At 41.5% G+C, this 17,702-nt stretch overlaps 1 protein-coding gene across 7 annotated transcripts in view; it reads left to right on the top strand.

Annotated features, from left to right (window-relative positions):
* tenm2a (teneurin transmembrane protein 2a) overlaps nucleotides 1–17,702 on the top strand; it is a 2,964,155-nt gene that overhangs the window by 267,492 nt on the left and 2,678,961 nt on the right. For all 7 annotated transcript variants that reach the window (XM_073067293.1, XM_073067288.1, XM_073067292.1 and 4 more), the window contains exon 4: nucleotides 3,774–3,823. The gene's annotated coding sequence lies outside the window, so the exon portion shown is untranslated. The remainder of the gene's footprint in view (nucleotides 1–3,773; nucleotides 3,824–17,702) is intronic.

Below are 17,702 nucleotides of genomic sequence, written 5' to 3'. Positions count from 1 at the left end.
ATATCGAAGCTTAGGCTTAGTTTTTCTTTGTAGTTACTTAGGAGGCAGAGGAGGGAGTTACAGATCATGGTAGGGTTTAGGGAAAGGGGTATGGGGAATTAGAGGCCAGGTTAGGGTTTAGGGACAAGAATGTGGAGGAGTTGGAGGCCATCTCAGAATAGAAGCAGAATAGGCCCAGTGTTATGGTCCGGTCTGGACTGTGCATTCCGGTTCTTGATCCGGTCCGCGGACTCTGGGTCTTGTAGCCATCCCTCCTTTCGCCCATGAGCCCAATTAGTCACACCTGTGGATCATCGTGGGTTGTTGGGGCTCAAAGAGGCGCACCTGATGTCCATTGGCTGGTGGTGTATATAGGGGGCTCTGGGACTGAGTTAAGTTGGGGTTTGCCCTGGCTTGGAGTTTTCTTTGTTAAAGATGGGTTCTTTGAGTAAGTCTGGCAGTCACCCTGGACCCAGTTCCCTTCCTATCCCTTGCCTCTTTTGGGCAAGCCTGGCTGGACTGCTGTTGCCTGGTGGGGGACTCTGCCCCTTTCCATCCCTTGCTGCTGATGGGTTGTGCCCTGCAACCTGCCCTGTGACCTGCTCAGGCCCCTAAGTTCCTGCCTTGAAGGTCCAGGCCCTGCCTAGGAGTTATGTGGCCTGCCCAGAGGTCCCTCCCCCTACTGATCTCTTGTTGATGGGTTGTGCCCTTCTACCTACCCAGGTATCCTGTGACCTGCCCAGGCCCCTGTCTTCCTGCCTGGGAGGTCTGGGCCCTTCCCAGGAGTTGTGCAGTCTGCCCAGTGAACTCCGAGATCTTTCCTGAACTCTTAAGACTTTCCCAGAACCCTGGAATCACCTTGAATGTCACATCCCTCATGCACACCACAGTCACCACATCTTGTCTATTGTTTAGTTGTTCCTGTCCTGTCTCTAGTACTTCAGTGCCTGTGTCCTGCACTTGGGTCCAGCCTCCTGTCCCCTTATGACACCCAGTGTATGTAACCTGTTTTGGGTCACTACTTTTCCTTTTGTTACAGCACAAATGATGTGGGTTGTGTCACTAGCTCGGTTTAAGGATTAGTCTAACATGAGCTGGAAAAGGGTGTAGTCAAATGGGTATAATAATCTCAAATTGAGTTAGGACATTTGAGTAGGTACAGATTTGCATTTGGGTAAAGGGTCGTAAGTCAGGGTCATTCAGGATCTAGATCTGGCATTGGAAAAGTCTGTGATAGGATATGTAAGACATGATTCAGTTTTAATAGAGGGAACATTTGCAGTTGGGGGCCAGCAGGAAGGGCATAGCGAAGAATAAATTTTTAATGTGAGAGACATTAACTTGCAGGTGACTCCCAGCATAAAGCACGAGGGATCTACATCTCAGCAAAGGAAAGCACAAACACACATTTCTGTGTGGTTGTATCATGTAGTAGGGCAGATTGTTTTTGAGGAGATATCTAGTGTATGAGATATTGCACACTTGTGTCATCCTTGCATTTGTGCTTTGTACACAAGAGGACCTGTGAGGAAAAATTGTGCAGTTTGACTTGAGTAAATTCCTGAACATATTTATCATCTTCTGATGAAATTCTGTTCTACACTGCACAAACTGCTGCACAACATGTACCTTCCTAGTATTATGTCCCCTTGAGATACTCAACTGATTGTAAGGAAATCATTGTCCACTAAATAAGTGAAACTGAATCCAAACAAATGTCCAAATCAGAGTATAATTTTTTTAACTTAATTTGAATGCAAACATTCACACAAAATAAAGGATAGGCTGGAGTAGAAAATGGACTTTTCTCACAAAGAACCATAAATAACAACCAGTTGAGAATTGTATAATTAATGGTGCAAGTGAAAGTAATGAGGCATCGGACCTGATAAAATTGGAAGGATGTACTACATTGTGTAATTTGTGTACTACATTGGTTACTCTGTAATTAAGTGAATTTGAATCACAGACACAGTATAAATGAAGAATTCCCCCACACCTAATAGCCCTAAAAGTTCAGACAGTGATGAAGCACTCATTCTCTATCATCTCAGGATCAAAGTTTGATTCAGCATCTTTATCTAAGAAATGATGTGTTGGCACTGGAGAGGGTCCAGAGGAGATTCACGAGAATGACACTGGGAATGAAAGGGTTAATGTGTGAGGAGTGCTTGATGGCTCTGGACCTGTACTTGTGGAAGCTTAGAAGAATGGAGGGGGTGCAGGTTGGAATCTCATTGAACCCTATCAAATATTGGAAGGCCTAGATGGAGGGGAAGTCAAGAGAATGTTTCCTAGCATGGGTGAGTCTAGGGCTGGAGAGCACAGCCTCAGAATAGAGGGATGTCCATTTAGAATAGAGATAAGGAGGAATTTCTTCAGCCAGCGGGTGATAAATCTGTAGAATTCATTGATATTGAAGGCTGTGGAGGCCAAGTCATTTGGGTACATTTAAAGCCGAAGTTGCTTGTTTCTTGATTAGTAAGGGTGTCAAAGATTAAGGGAAGAAGGCAGGTGCTTGGGGTTCAGAGAGATAATAAATGTTATCATTATTTTATTGAGATACAGCATGAAGTAGGCCTTTCAAGCCATGCCGGCCAGCAATCCCCCAATTTAATGCTAGCCTAATCATGAGACAATTTATCATGATCAATTAACTTACCAACCAGTACACCTTTGGGCTGCAGGAGTAAACCAGAGCACCTGGAGGAAACCCATGAAGTCACTGGGAGAACATACAAACTCCTTACAGGCTGTTTTGTCATAATCAAATGGTGGAGTAGACTCGATAGGCTGAATGGCCTAATTTTGCTCCTATGTTTTATGGTCTAACATTGTAGGTGCCTTTCAGTGAATAATTCCTGGACAAAGCCAGTTTCACAAGGTCTTGCAACATGGTGGGGCATATTCAAGTAAATCCCATCCTATTAAGTGATGTGTGAGGGTGAGGGAGATGACGAGCAGAAAACTTCTCACCATGAATCTATTTAAAGAGTCTTTAATTGGTGGGGCAACTCAGCCTCCAGCTGAACTGACCACCAGAGCTATCAAGCCACAATATTAGTGTGATCAAGGAAAATCAAAAATATTCTAACTTCATGAAATTATTACAATAACTGAATTAAAAAAGACTCTTAAAACTTCCAAAAACATTTAAATAAGATCAGGCAATTAAAAGTTATGTTAAAATCACCAACACTATAATTCTTTGCAAAGCAGCAAGTCATTGATGAAGGAGCAATGTAGCATGACATTGTTCCATTTTGATGCATGTATCACTCGTGCTCTGGAGTTGGTTTATATGTGGTGTGGAGTGATAAAGTAAGGTTCTTTTATTGTATTGGTCTTACTGTGACCAAATGGGACTGAGTTCACTGCACAAGCATTAACCTGACAGAGTCTTTATGTATGGATTTCCTAGTGTAAGCGGCAGCAACCTCTTGCCCACTGAGGACTCTGGTGATTGTGAAAAATCACAATTTTCTGTCAAGTGGTTTGTAAGTTTTGTGTTTGTGCACATGTGCCTAGTAATCCTGAACTTCCTCACACTTACATTACAAAATTTCTGCAAATTCCAGTCCAATACCCAGTCATCTCAGCTGCAGTAGATCTGTGGCATTTATTTTATATGTTTGATATTGAAAGAACACACATTTGACAGCAGGGTAAGATGTGTTTATGTGGAAGCAACAGAGCATGATTTTGCTACATTGCGATGAATGCTTTGTTCATACTGGGGTCAGGTTACGTGCAACGTCATGCGAAGTAACATGCATCCAATCTTTCTGTTTCAGGTTTCCCAGGCGCGAAAACACTTGGTCACTACCTGCGGCCTGATTTTCATGTAAGTTCTGGAAATGAAGGGCATTAAAAGAATCTGTCATGTTGCTAAAATCTGATGTAATGGTAGATGGAATGGGTGGATGATCTGGAGAAAGGTGAAGTAAGAATGTGTACGGTAGTTTCTGAAATGTTTCTGAACTCACCTCTCAGCATTTTTTTAAGAATTGCACCATTTTTATTTCAAAATTTAGAATTTCTTTTTAAAATATTCTTTCTAGCTATACTGTGATACTCTAACATCCATCAGATGTAGAATAATTTAGCATTAATAAACAGATATTTCTGAACAAATATAATTTTCCAAATCTGAATCATATATTACAAAATTACATATTTTTGCAATCAGAAAACTTTATCACAAGAAATTGAGATTAAATCACTATTCTCTAATTTGGAGTTCTATAACGTGTGCAGAGGGCTAATCCTCAGATGCTAGACATAAGTTTATCTGTGTAAGGTGAAGAGAGTTGGTTAGAATGCTGAGCTCCTCAATGGTACTGCATTACAATGTCTTTAAGAATATGGTGTTTCATAAACATCAATGTGTTGTGATGGTACCATTTCTAAGCCTTAAGGTGTCTCATTGTAACCAAAGTGAGACATGAACAAAATTCAGATGATTGGTCTTCAATCTGAAACAATATCTCTGCACCTGATGCCTGTCCTGTGGAGTATTTGCAGGATTTTCTGTTTTTATTTCAGATTTCCAGCACCTGAGGTTCTAGGAATGATGTGTTTAGATTTTGTTCTGAAGTTAATGAAACCAAATGTGAGGATTTGCTTGCAAAACTTCCATTAATTTTTAGGAAAGGCTTATGATATTTTTTTCTGAATTGTTGAGTGCATGAATTCAACCTTGCAAAACTTAGCTGTACCAGTGGAAACACCATGCCAAATCTTTGTATGCAAAGACAAAACAACTTCATCAAATTTAGTTGTCTGGGATTGCAGAATACCCATATGAGATTATTGCAGTCAATAGCAAGCCATTTGGCAACATTAGTGTGTGAAAAATTAAATATATCAAGACCTCTTTTCATTGCTAACAGAAGTACAGGAGGAAAAGAGGAGCTGCAATTTTCCTTACAGACTGACAAAACCTATAGATCATTTATTCTAAATTCTTTTTTACTTGTGTTTTCATTTCTTCAGGAATAATTTTCACAGTTTTGATATAACAGAGCCATATCAAAATGGATGCAGTAGTCCCACTACTCCTGAGCAACAGTGAAGGCAAACCCATTGTGACAGAGCACTTCTGAATATGAAAATCAGTGCCATATTATGCAAAACAGTTTCATCACAATAACTATCTTACCAGGACAAGCTGCACGTATATCAGTTTACAATGTTATTCCACTTGGAATTGGATCTGAAGACACTTATCGATGTGTCAGATTGTTTGCATGGGCCTCAGGAGAGCAAGATAATTTGTCTGGAGTCAAGCAAGTCTGGTCATGGTAAAGTATTGCCTTCAGATCTGATTGCTCCATTGTAGGAAGAGTTTAGATGCTTTGGAGATGGTGTAGTAAAGGATGTTGACTGGATAAGAGGGCACATGCTATGAGAAGTGCTTAGACAAACTTTTCTCAGGAGTGGGTGGAGGATGAGGGAAGACCTAATAGAAGCTTGTAGCATTATGGGAGTCATAGATTGCGTAGATAGCTAGTATTATTTCCCAAGGTCAAAATTCCTAATACCAGAGGAGATGCAATTAAAGTGAGGGGGTCAATTTCAAAGGAGATTTGCAAGACAAGTTTATTTTACACAGAGCGGTGGGTGCCTTGAATGCATTATCAAGAGTGGTAGGGAAGGCAAATATGAGAGAGATGTTTCAGAGGCTCTGAGATATAAATATGAATGTGAAGAGAATAGAGGGATATTAGCATCATGCAGGCAGAAGTGGTTAGTTTAATTAGGCATTAATTGGTTCTGCACAGCTTTGTAGGCCAAGGGCTTGCTTCTATGCAGTGCTACTATATACTTTATGCTCTGTGCTGTCTCAGATGTTCTCCCTCCACAAGTCAGCACTTCCTCCTCCCTGTCCCTGTAACCCACCAAACTGACATCCATATTTTTATTGAATTTCAGCCCTTTCTGCAGTAAGCTACAATGGAACAAATGCAAATTGAAGTGCAGGTTGAGTCACCAATCTGAGAGACCCACCTTACCGTTGGATGGGGAGGTTTATCATCATTCTGTTTCGGTAGTTCATAATCAATCCTATATTATTAAAAGCAAACAAAAACATAAGTTCAGCAAGGGAAAAGACAATTACGATGAATGCTCTGGACATAAAAAATATTATCTGTTTGTCTTTCCACAGGTGCTGCCTTAGAACTTTCAGCATTTTCTATTTTATATGTGAAAAGAAAATACTTCACTGATACAAATTTCTTGGTTTGACATTTTTTTGTTGAATGACTTTTATAACCTCGCTATTATTTATTCAGAGAGAAATACTATTCTATTATTAGATGATCAGTGTTACAGAGTTTCCAGCTGAGTTAAAAAAATGTTTAGAGATTATTAAAAGTTTTAAATGAGGTTTCTTGGCTTCTAAATGTTACCACCTGTGGGAACAGAAGCCTAGGGGATGATCTTGTTATTAAGAGAGAAATTGATATCTGGCAAATAAGCATTAACTTGGAACTTAATTGAATGATAGAATTTACATGTTAAAAAATGGAATACCTGGGAATTGAAGACCATTTACAAATGGAAGGCTTTATATGGTTGACCTGCAGAAAAAAATGGTTTATAAAGAATGATCACAATAATATAATTTAATTGGAAAATGTTTCATCATCTTCTTCTGTGGCTATTTCATGTTAGGTGTCATAATTGATTTCAATAATTCCTTAATCACTGGCACAGGAAAATGTAAAGGAGGGATTTTGAGCAGGACCTTCTCTTCAGGACACACATTTTCCAATGGTACATTTGCTGTTATGGAATTGTGACATCCAAAAATCTCTCTCTCTGTAACTGAATTCATTAACCCAAAATAGAAGATATCCTGAAATGGAATTGATTGTATTCATAACCTTCAATCATTATTTTGTTCAACCGTATTCTTTTTTGGCATTTAAAACAAGGCCAGCATTTCTTATGCAGCCTGAGAAGATGGCAGTGAACTTGTGCCTTAATATCCTGTAGTCTTTCTGGTGAAAGAGAAATTGAGTTAATATTTCAGATTGAAAGCTATTTAATCAAAACTGAACAGGATGAGAAATGTATGTTTTAAATTGCAACAAAGAAGGAGGTAAAGATGCAACAGGAGGATCTGGAGAAAGTGTATGACACAAGTGGTGCTGGTGCTGGCTGACAGAGAATGGTGAAGGTGTATTAATAACAGACGATCTACCTGGAAGAGATGTATGTTGGAGAAAATGAATTGAAACAGAAATGGAGATAGAAGGAAAATATAAAACAAAATATGTCAAGTGTTGGAGAAACAAAAAAAGTTCTCTAGTTGCTCAGAATCTGAAATTATTTAGGAAACACATGAAATATTCTGCAAATTAGTCCTCATCTGCAAAGAAAAAAAGTCAGTGTTTCAGATGGGTAACCTTTGGTCATGCTGACCTGTTCTGATACAAACTGAAAGGTAGGAGATTTGAAATGGTTTAATTCAGTGTCATTCTGAAAGCCACAACATGCTGAGTGTGAAGTTCAGGTGCTATTTCTTAAGCTTGCTTTGGGCTTCACAGCAATGGTGCAAGAGGTTAATGGCAGAGAGATTAAAGTGGGAGTTGGATGGAAAATAAAAAGGAAGGGCACCTGTAAACTCAGGATCTTCTTCTGGACAAAATGAGCATGTTCTGCCAACAGAGTCTTCCATTTTTTTACTTAGCTTCTCGAAAAGCAAAGAGACATGATGAGTACTGAATACAGTGCACAGATTAGATGGTGAACAAGTGAATTTCTACTTCATGTGACAGGCAGGTGTGGATGTCTGGATGGTGGGAAGTGAAGGGGCTTTTGAGACTCACTATGCATTTATATTGACAATAGCCCTAATGCAGCTCACCATAGTGAGCTACCTGAGCTTGCATGAGAAGCAGATGTGAGAAGTGGCATGGATGTTAGCAGCTGTGGAAAAATTGACCCAAAGATGGTAGTCAGATGGTCAAAGGGAAGGAAAGGCAAGAGGTGTCCAGTGGTGTCTGTGCTGAAATTGGGAGAAATTAGAGACTAATCTATTGAATGTTCAAAGTTAATTTATTATCAAACTGTGTATATGTTACTATTGTACAGTATTTACAACCCTGAGATTCATTTTATTTGTTTATTGCCACCCAGCAATTCCCTAATTTATTCTTAGTCTGATCACGGGACAATTTACAATGATCAGTTAATCTACCAACTGGTACGTCTTTGGAATGTGGGAGGAAACTGGAGCACTTGGAGGAAACACACGTGCTGACTGGGAGAACGTCCAAACTCAGGCAGCAGTGGAAATTGAATCCAAGTTGCTGGTACTTTAAAGCATTGTGCTGCCCTTTTCCCTGCAGGCATACTCAATAAATTCAATAACCACAACAGAATCAACGAAAGACTGCATCAAATGGGCATACAACCACGATGCAAAGAAACAACAAACTGTGCAAATACAAAAAGAAGGAAGAAATAATGATAATAATAAATAACAATAGCAACAAATATCAAGAACGTGAGATGGAGAGTCATTGAAAGTGAGTCCATAGGTTGTGCAAACATTTCAGTGATGGGGCAAGTGAAGTTGGGAAGTATATGGTCATGCACTTTGGTGGAAGAAATAAACAGGCAGACTATTATTTAGATGGAGAGAGAGTTCAAAATGTAGAGATGCAAAGAAACTTGGGAGTCCTTGTGCAGGATATCCTAAAGGTTAACCTCCAGGTTGAGTCGGTGGTGAAAAAGTGAATGCAATGTTGACATTCATTTCTAGTGGTATAGAATATAAGAGCAGGGATGTGATGTTGAGGCTCTGTAAGGCACTTGTGAGACCACACTTGGAGTATTGTGTGTAGTTTTGGGCTCCTTATTTTAGAAAGGATATACTGACATAGGAGAGGGTTCAGAGAAGATTCACAAGTATGATTCCAGGAATAAAAGGGTTACCGTATGAGGAATGTCTGGCAGCTCTTGGGCTGTATCCCCTGGAGTTCAGGAGAATGAGGGGGGATCTCATAGAAACATTCCTAATGTTAAAAGACCTGAACAGATTAGATATGGCAAAGTTATTTCCCATAGTAGGGAGTCGAGGACTAGAGGGCATGACTTCAGAATTGAAGGACGTCCATTTAGAACAAAGATGTGGAGAAATTACTTTAGTCAGAGGGTGGTAAATCTGTGGTATTTGTTGCCATGAGCGGCTGTGGAGGCCAAATCATTAGGTGCATTTAAGGCAGAGATAGATAGGTTATTGATTAGCCAGGGCATCAAAGGGTATGGGGAGAAGGCAGGGGAGTGGGGATGACTGGAAGAATTGGATCAGCCCATGATTGAAAGGCGGAGCAGACTCCATGAGCCGAATGGCCTACTTTTGCTCCTATATCTCATGGTCTTATAGTCTACATTGAGTGAAGTAATCCCCTTTGACTCAAGACCCTGATGGTTGAGGGGTAATAACTATCTGGTGGTGTGAGATCTGAGGCTCTTGTACCACCTTCCTGATGGCAACATTGAGAAGAGAACATAATCTGCATGGTGGGGGTCCCAGATGATGGATGCCTCTTTCCTGTGACAGAATTTTGTGCAGATGTGTTCATTGCTGCTGAGGTCTTTACCTGTGATGGACTGGGCCATATTCCATTCAAGGGCATTCTTGTTTCCATACCAGACTGTGATGTAGACAGTCAATATACTCTCCACCACACATCTATAGAAGTCTGTCAACGTTTTAAATGTCATGCAAACTCCACAGGAGGTAGAGGCACTGCTATGAATGTGGAGGAGGGTGATGGAAGGTGAGGTCAAGGAGAACCTTGTCCTTGCTTGGGTAGTAGGACAGTAGGTGAGAGCAAAGGAAAATTTTCACTCAAGATTTCCCTTTCTTCTCAATTCCCTGATCTTTCTGACTCACCTTACAGGCCTTCCTCCTCTCTGTTGTCCATTTTTACCAAATCAGAATTTGGTTGAGCTGCATGCAAGGGCCAGGACTTGGCATTGGGGTTGACCATAACCCTAATGAGCATATATTTGCAAGGCTACTCATCAGGCAAGTGACACTTCCATTCTGGCAAGCCTCTGATCGGAAACGAAGATGGGTATTGGGGAAAAACACATAAGTGCACATTGGCAGGAAGGAAGATCACATATACAGTATTAGTTGTTCCATTGGGACTGATGTGTGCAACACACAGAAATTTGGATCGTCTGATCCATTTTCTGACCCCTTTGACAACTGAGCAAAGAGTACAGTCAGCGCCATATGGCTCAATCTGACATTTTACATTGTTCTTTGATGTTTTTAATTGAGTAAAGAAAGGAATGACAACATTTAAGGCAATGTTTATTTAATTGTTGCTTGCCCCATGTTTAGAATGTTGTAATCTGATGTACCTCTGTGCTTTGCCCTTGACATACTTATACCCTTTAGTCTGTCTCTTCGAAAATTTATCAAGAAAGAGGAGGTTCATAATATTATTGCCAGATGTCCTGTTAACCCAAATAACCTAAGTTAACCCTGGAGTTTCAGCACTTACCTCATTAATGCCTGGTTTGAAACCACCTCTTTTCTTGCTCAAAGCCTATGATGGCTAGGTAAAACAAAAGCTGAATCCTAGACTTCTGTGGCTGTAAGTATGGCAGTATTTTGGGGTTAAACTATAAATGCAGGAATTCTGAAATAAAACCAGGAAATACGAGAACCACTCTACACATCAGGCAGCAGCTGTGGAATAAGTAAACGAGAAAACGTTTTAAATTCTGTTCTCTTCACTAGCACAGGTTCTCATTAAGGGTCTTTGACCTGAAACATTGACTCAGTTTCTTTTTCCAATATACTGTATGTAAGTTGTTGATCTCTTATACAATACACTGCTGAGACGTTGAAATACATTTTTTAATGGGTTGCTTTGTCTCTGAACCCTGATATTAGAGTGTTGGCATTGTGAGAGCATCTCTGTGAGAAATGTTCTTATCGTGGTTACCCTCTGAATATCCCAGGTCTTCCCCAATCAAGTCACTGATGTTGACTATGTGAAGTGGAATTCTTACAGATTCAATGTCTCAAATGTCATCACAGTATATAGCTGTGCAGTAGCATTTGGCATGGTTATTTAGCCAGGTTTCCATTGTTTTATGAGGGGAAGTGACATAATCTTGGAAATCTTGAGCAACACGCACAAAATGCTGGAGGATCTCATTAAGTCAGGGACTATCTATGGAAGGGAATAAATAGTCAACAGAAATAACAATAGCACCACTCTCATATTCCACCAGGATAACCTCCAAACTGATAGTATGAACATCAACTTCGCTAACTCCCAGTCACTGTTTCTCCTTCGCTCCTTTTCTAGTCCTCATTCAAACTAGTATCTCAGGTCTTCCCTTGTCCTCACTGCCTAACATCTCTCCCTGCTTTTCCTCTTCATTTCTTCCATGGGACCTATCCTCTCCTATTAGATTGCTTCTTCTTCAGCCATTTACCAATTCCATCTATCACCTCCCAGCTTCTCACTTCATCCCATCTTTCCCACCCAACTTCCTCCGTTACCTGGCCTCAGCTAACATCTGCCAGCTTGCACCCCTTCCCCTTCCTCCACCTTATTATTCTGCTTCTATCCCCTTCTGTTCTCATCCCGATGAAAGGTTTGGCCTGAAACGTTGACTGTTTATTCACCACTGCAGATGCTGACTGACTTGCTGAGCCTGTCCTGCATTTGTGTTGTACTTATTCATGATTGTCACTGCTGGCCCAGATGCCTTATTACAGAGACCCAAGCCTGAGCAGAAATGGGGTGTGGAGCAGTGTTGAAAGGCTAGAGCTACAATCAGATACTTTTTGCCTTTCTTCAGTTATCAACTTTTCCGTTCTGTGACCTATGATTTTCTCTTTTATTTCCTGCTCAAATGTCTTGACAGCATCTGCAGAGTGGAACTGGCATGAAACCATGTTACATAGAATGTAGTTTGCTGATAACACTAAATTAGAAAGAGTTTCAAACTGTGAGGAAGATTGCAGAAGGACACAGGCAGATTAATGGAGTGTGTAGATAAACAGTGCATGCAGGTCAATGCAGAGCTATGTCATGTAGTAGCATTTCCAGAAGGGAAAATGAAATTAAAGTATTCCCCGAAGTACAACTTTTTGTTACAGCATCTGTGGAAGAAGACAATTTGCCAATATTTCAGGTTGAAATCCCATTGTCAGAACTGAAAATGAGAGAAAACAAATAGTGCTGAATTGATAGGGGTAGATTGGATGAAGAACACAAAAGGTTCGGCAGATGCTGGAAATCTTGAGCAACGCACACAAAATGATGGAGGACCTTGTCAAGTCAGGCAGTGTCAATGAAGGGGGATAAACAGTTGACATCATATGCCAAGACCCTTTCCAGGACTGAAAAGGAAGGAGGCAGAAGCCTAATAGGATGAAAGAACTTTTTTTGGTAGGGTTGCGATGGGATAAACTGTAATTAAACTCTCTGCTTTATAGATTAATAAAGGTAGTGAAAGGAAACACAGCATTAAAAAAACTGTAAAAGTTGTGACCTACAGAGTTTTAGGCAATGGTCAGCAGATTGATAAACCTGCAGTGGAATTGGCACAGCTTGATTCAAACAGACAAAGCAATTGTTGAATTTGATATTGAATCTGGAATGTGGCAATATGACCTGGTGGAAAATACAGTGCTATTCCTCAAGTTTTGACCAGCAACAAATTGGGAGATCAGAAGACTGAGAGGACAGAATTTCACTCAAATTTGCTGATTGAGTGTAAAAGGCAGCAACTCACAGCAGTTTTTTTGAGCTTTGACCAGCTACCAATCGGCGTTTGGGATTAATTAGCAAAAACGAATTGAAGGAAGGCAGGGCAAGTGGAGTGGTCAACCTTTGTTGGAGTGGACAGAGGGAAAGTGGAGATTTTGAGGCTTTAGCTCTCTGAGGCTTCAGTCAGAGAAAGGAAAAACAAAAAGCTGTAAGTACTTTCTTTCTCCCCCCTTCGTTACGTTTGCTCAGTTAAAACAGTAGAGAAACCAGGCAGGATAGTAGAATGACAAACACAAGAAAATCTGCAGGCTGCTGAAAATCCAAGCAACACATGCAAAACACAGGAGGAATTCAGCAGGCCAGGCATTATCTATGGAAAAGAGCAAACAGTCAACGTTTTGGGCGGAGACCCTTTGGAATGCTCGTCTTGCAGGATGTGGGAATGCAGGGAGACCCCCAGTGTTCCTGACAACTACAATTGCAAGAAGTGCATCCAGCTCCAACTTCTAAATCCATATTAAGGAGTTGGAGCTGGAGCTGGATGAATTCTGGATTATTTAAAAGACTGAAGGTGAAAGATAGGACATATAGAGAGGTAGTTACACCCAAGGTGCAGGACACAGGAAACATGGTGACAGCCAAGAACGGGAGGGGATTAAGGAGCCAGTGCAGAGAACCCCTGTGGCCATCCCCTTCAACAACACTTCACTTTGGATACTGTTGTGTGGAATGACCTAGCAGAGGAAAATCATAGTGGTTGGGTCTCTGGTTCTAAGTCTATCTCTGCAACTCAGAAGGAATGGGGGGGAAGAAGAGACAGGCTGTGGTGATTGTCACAAGTGCGGGGCATGGGTGGGCCCAAATGCAGAACACAAACATGTTTTGTAGTGTTAACAAAATAGAGTTTACTAATAATTACAACGAAAGTCAGGAAGCAAGGATTGTTCAGAGGGTAATCAAGGAGTGAACAAAGCAGAAGCAGGAATAAGCATGGCTGGACTCGGACTCAGGCCCTGGACTTGGATTTGGGACTTGGGACCCAGACTTGGACTTGGAACACAATGAGACGGTTCTTCACTCAGGGTAGCGGCAAACGGCCGGACCTACCCAGCGGAGGAGAGGACACGGGGGGACAAAACCACACAAAGATAGACAGTTCTCTCTCTTGACACGAAATGGCTCCAAGTAGTGGCAGGCTCTCAACGTGGCCTGGGAACTACAGACAGTGGCTCTTGTCTCACTCCGGTGGGTTAACTTGATTGACCCACTCCAGCAAGGTAGCTTAGCAGCTCGATCTGGCAAGGTGACTTGCTCGCACTTGCTTCAGTGACGTAAGGTGACGTCCAGTGATGATCTAGTGCTGAGTAGCTGTAAGCAGGACACTAAATATTGCCAGTCCAGCTGAGAATCAAGTGCCTTTAATTAAAGAGCCTGAGAAATGCAGGAAAACAAGGAGTCAACAGTCCTGATTGTGACACAAACAATGGAAATTTAAAGGAACCAGGGAATCACTGATCAGGACCATGACAGTGATAGGGGATTCATTAGTTAGAAGAACAAAAAGGAGGTTCTGTGAGCATGAAGGAGATTCCTGGATGGTATTTTGCTTCCTGGGTGCCAAGAATTGAGTCCTCAGCATTCTTAGGTGGGAGGGTGAACAGCCAGAGGTCATGGTCCATGTAGGCACCAATGACATGGGTACGATGAGTGATGAGGTTTTGCATAGGGGGTTCAGGAAATTGGGTGTAATCTTAAAGGGCAGGACCTCCAAGGTTGTGATCTCAGGATTGCTTTCTGTGCCACTTGCTGGTGAAGCCAGAACTAAGAAGATTATACAGTTTAATATGTGGCTAAGCAGTTGATGTAGGAGGGAGGGCATAAGAGTTTTGGATCATTGGAAGGTGGGACCTGTACAGGAGACAGTTTGTATCTGAACTGCAGGGGGACTAACATCGTCAAAAGAAGGTTTGCTAATGTTGCATGTTGGGGTTTAAACTGGAGTTGCAAGGAGATTGGAACAAGAGTGTCAGAACAGTTAGTGGAGATATTGTGGAGACAGATGTTGGTAAAATCTCAAACAAAATCAGTAATAAAAGGTTAAGCATGGTGTGACTAGTGTCCTGAGATGTGTATATTTCAATGCAAGAAATGTCATAGGAAAAGCAGATGAGCTCAAGGCATGATTCAACACCTAGTATTATGATATTGTAGCCATTACTGGGACTTGGTTGCAGGAGGGGTAGGACTGGCAGCTTGTTATTCTGGGGTTCGTTGTTCTAAATGTGAAAGAGCAGGGGGGATTAAAGGAGGAGGGGTAGCATTACTAGTCAGGGATGATGTCATGGCAATGCTTTACCAGAACAGACTGGAGAACTCGTTTAGTGAGGTGTTGTGGATGGAGTTAAGAAATAAGAAACATATGGCCATGTTAATGGGGCTATATTACAGACCACCCAACAGTCCTGGGGATTCAAAGGAACACATTTGTAGAGAGATCACAGACTGTTGCAAGAAAAATAAGGTTGTTATGGTCGGTAATTTTGATTTTCCGTGTATTGACTGGGAATCCCATACGGTAAAAGGACTAGATGGGATAGAGTTTGCCTAATGTGTTCAGGAAAGTTTCCTTCATCAGTACCAATGAGAGAGCATGCGATACTTGATATGTTTTTAGGGAGTGAGACAGGGCAGGTGACAAAGATTAGTGTAGATAAATACTTTGCAACTAGTGACCACAGTGCCATTATTTTCAAAGTAAATCTGCAAAAAAGGTAAGTCTGGTCTGTGAGCTGAGATTCTAAATTGGAAAAAGGCCAATTCTGATATTATCGGAAAGGATCTGACAAGTGTGGATTGGGACAGACCGCGTTTTGGCAAAGCTGTACTTGGTAAGTGGGAAGCTTTCAAAAGTGAAATTTTGAGAGTACGAAGCTTGTATGTGCCTGCCAGTGTAAGGAACCTTGGTTTTCAAGTGATATTGAGGCTCTGGTTAAGAGAAAAAAGGTAGTGCATAACAGGTATAAGCAGGTAGGAACAAATTAGGTGCTCATGGAGAACACTTTGTCAACACCTTGAGAACTCGAGAACTGAGAAAAGGCATGAAGTTGCTGTAGCAGACAAGGTGAAGGAGAATCTTCAGGGATTGTACGGATATGTTAAGAGCAAAAGGATTGCAAGGGATAAAGGGGTCCTCTTGAAGATCAGAATGGTAATATATATATGTGGAGCCAAAAGTGATGGGGAAGATCTTAAATAATTTTTTTTGTAGCTGTATTTATTCAGAGGATGGCCACAGAGTCTATAGAAGTGTTGTAAAGCTGCATCAACTTCATGGACCCTGTACAGATTGCAGAGGAGGAGGTGTTTGCTATCCTGAGGCAGATCAAGGTGGATAAATCTCCAGGGTCGGACAAGATGTTCCCTCAGACCCCACTGGAGGCATTTGCAGAAATAACTGGGGCCCTAGCAGAGATACTTAAATCATCCTTATCAACAGGAGAGGTAGCAGAGGATTGGAGGATAGCCAATGGTGTACAGTTGTTTAAAAAAAAACGCGCTAAACATGAACCAGGAAATTATAGGCCAGTGAGTCTGACATCAGGTTTGGGAAAGTTATTCACAAACAAGAGAAAATCTGCAGATGCTGGAAATCCAAGCAACACAAAGAAAATGCTGGAGGAACTTAGCAGGCCAAACAGCATCTCTGGAAAAGAGTACAGTCAACGTTTTGGGCCAAGGCTCTTCATCAGGTCTAGAGGAAAAAAGTTGAAGAGTCAGAATTGGAAGGTGGGGGGAAGAAAGGAAAAAACACAATGTGATAAGTGGAACCGGGAGAAGGAGAGGCATGAAGTAAAGAGCTGGGAATATGATTGGTGAATGTGATACAGGGCTGGAGAAAGGGGAATCTGATAGGAGAGGACAGAAGGCCATGGAAGAAAGAGAAGGGGAGGAGCACCAGAGGAAGGTAATGGGCAGGTAAGGAGATACGGTGAAAGAGGGAAATGGGAATGGGGAATGGTGGGGGGTGGGGGGGGGGGGATTATTTATTTATTTATTTATTAATTATTATTATTAGTAGTAGTAGTAATTATTGTTTTTATTATTATTTTCTCTTCTATATTATGAATTGCATTGAACTGCTGCTGCTAAGTTAACAAATTCCATATTACATCCCGGTGATACTAAACCTGATTCTGATTCTGATTACCGGAAGCTTGAGAAATTGATGTCCATTCCATCAGGTTGGAGGTTACCTGGATGAAGTATGAGGTATTGCTCCTGTAACTTGAGTATGGCCTCATCGCCACAGTAGAGGAGGTCATGGACGGACATTGGAATGGGAATGGTAAATGGAATTAAGATGGGTGGTCACTGGGAGATCCTCTTTTTCTGGCTGACAAAGTGCAGATGGTTGGTGAAGCAGTCTCCCAATCTATGTTAAGTTTCACCGATATACAGGAGACCACATAGGGAGCACTGAGTATAGCAGATGACCACAACAGACTCAGGTGAGGTCTCCCCTCACCTGGAAGGACTGTTTGGGGCCCTGAGTGGTCGTGAGGGAGGAGGTGTAGGGGTCATGGCTTCCTTCCATGGCCTTCTGACCTCTCCTATCAGGTACCACCTTCTCCAGCCCGGTATCTCTTTCGCCTATTAACTTCCCAGCTCCTTACTTCACCCCTCCTGGTTTCACCTATCACTCTGCATTTCTTTCTCCGCTCCTCTCGCCTCCTACTTTTGCTGCTCATCTTTTATTTCCAGTCTTGATAAAGGGTCTCGGCCCAAAATGTTGATTGTACTCTTTTACATAGATGCTGCCTGGCCTGCTGAGTTCCTTCAGTATCTTCAGTGTATTGCTTGGGGAAGTTTTTGGAAGGTATTCTGTGGGACCTGATATATAAGTATTTGGATACACATGGACTGACTAATGATAGTCAGCATAGTTTTGTGTGTAGTAGT

This window comes from Hemitrygon akajei, chromosome 15 (genome assembly GCF_048418815.1).
Source record: "Hemitrygon akajei chromosome 15, sHemAka1.3, whole genome shotgun sequence".
Classification (NCBI taxonomy): domain Eukaryota; kingdom Metazoa; phylum Chordata; class Chondrichthyes; order Myliobatiformes; family Dasyatidae; genus Hemitrygon; species Hemitrygon akajei.
Note: the sequence above shows the minus strand (reverse complement) of the source record. Positions and strands in the feature narration are given on the sequence as shown.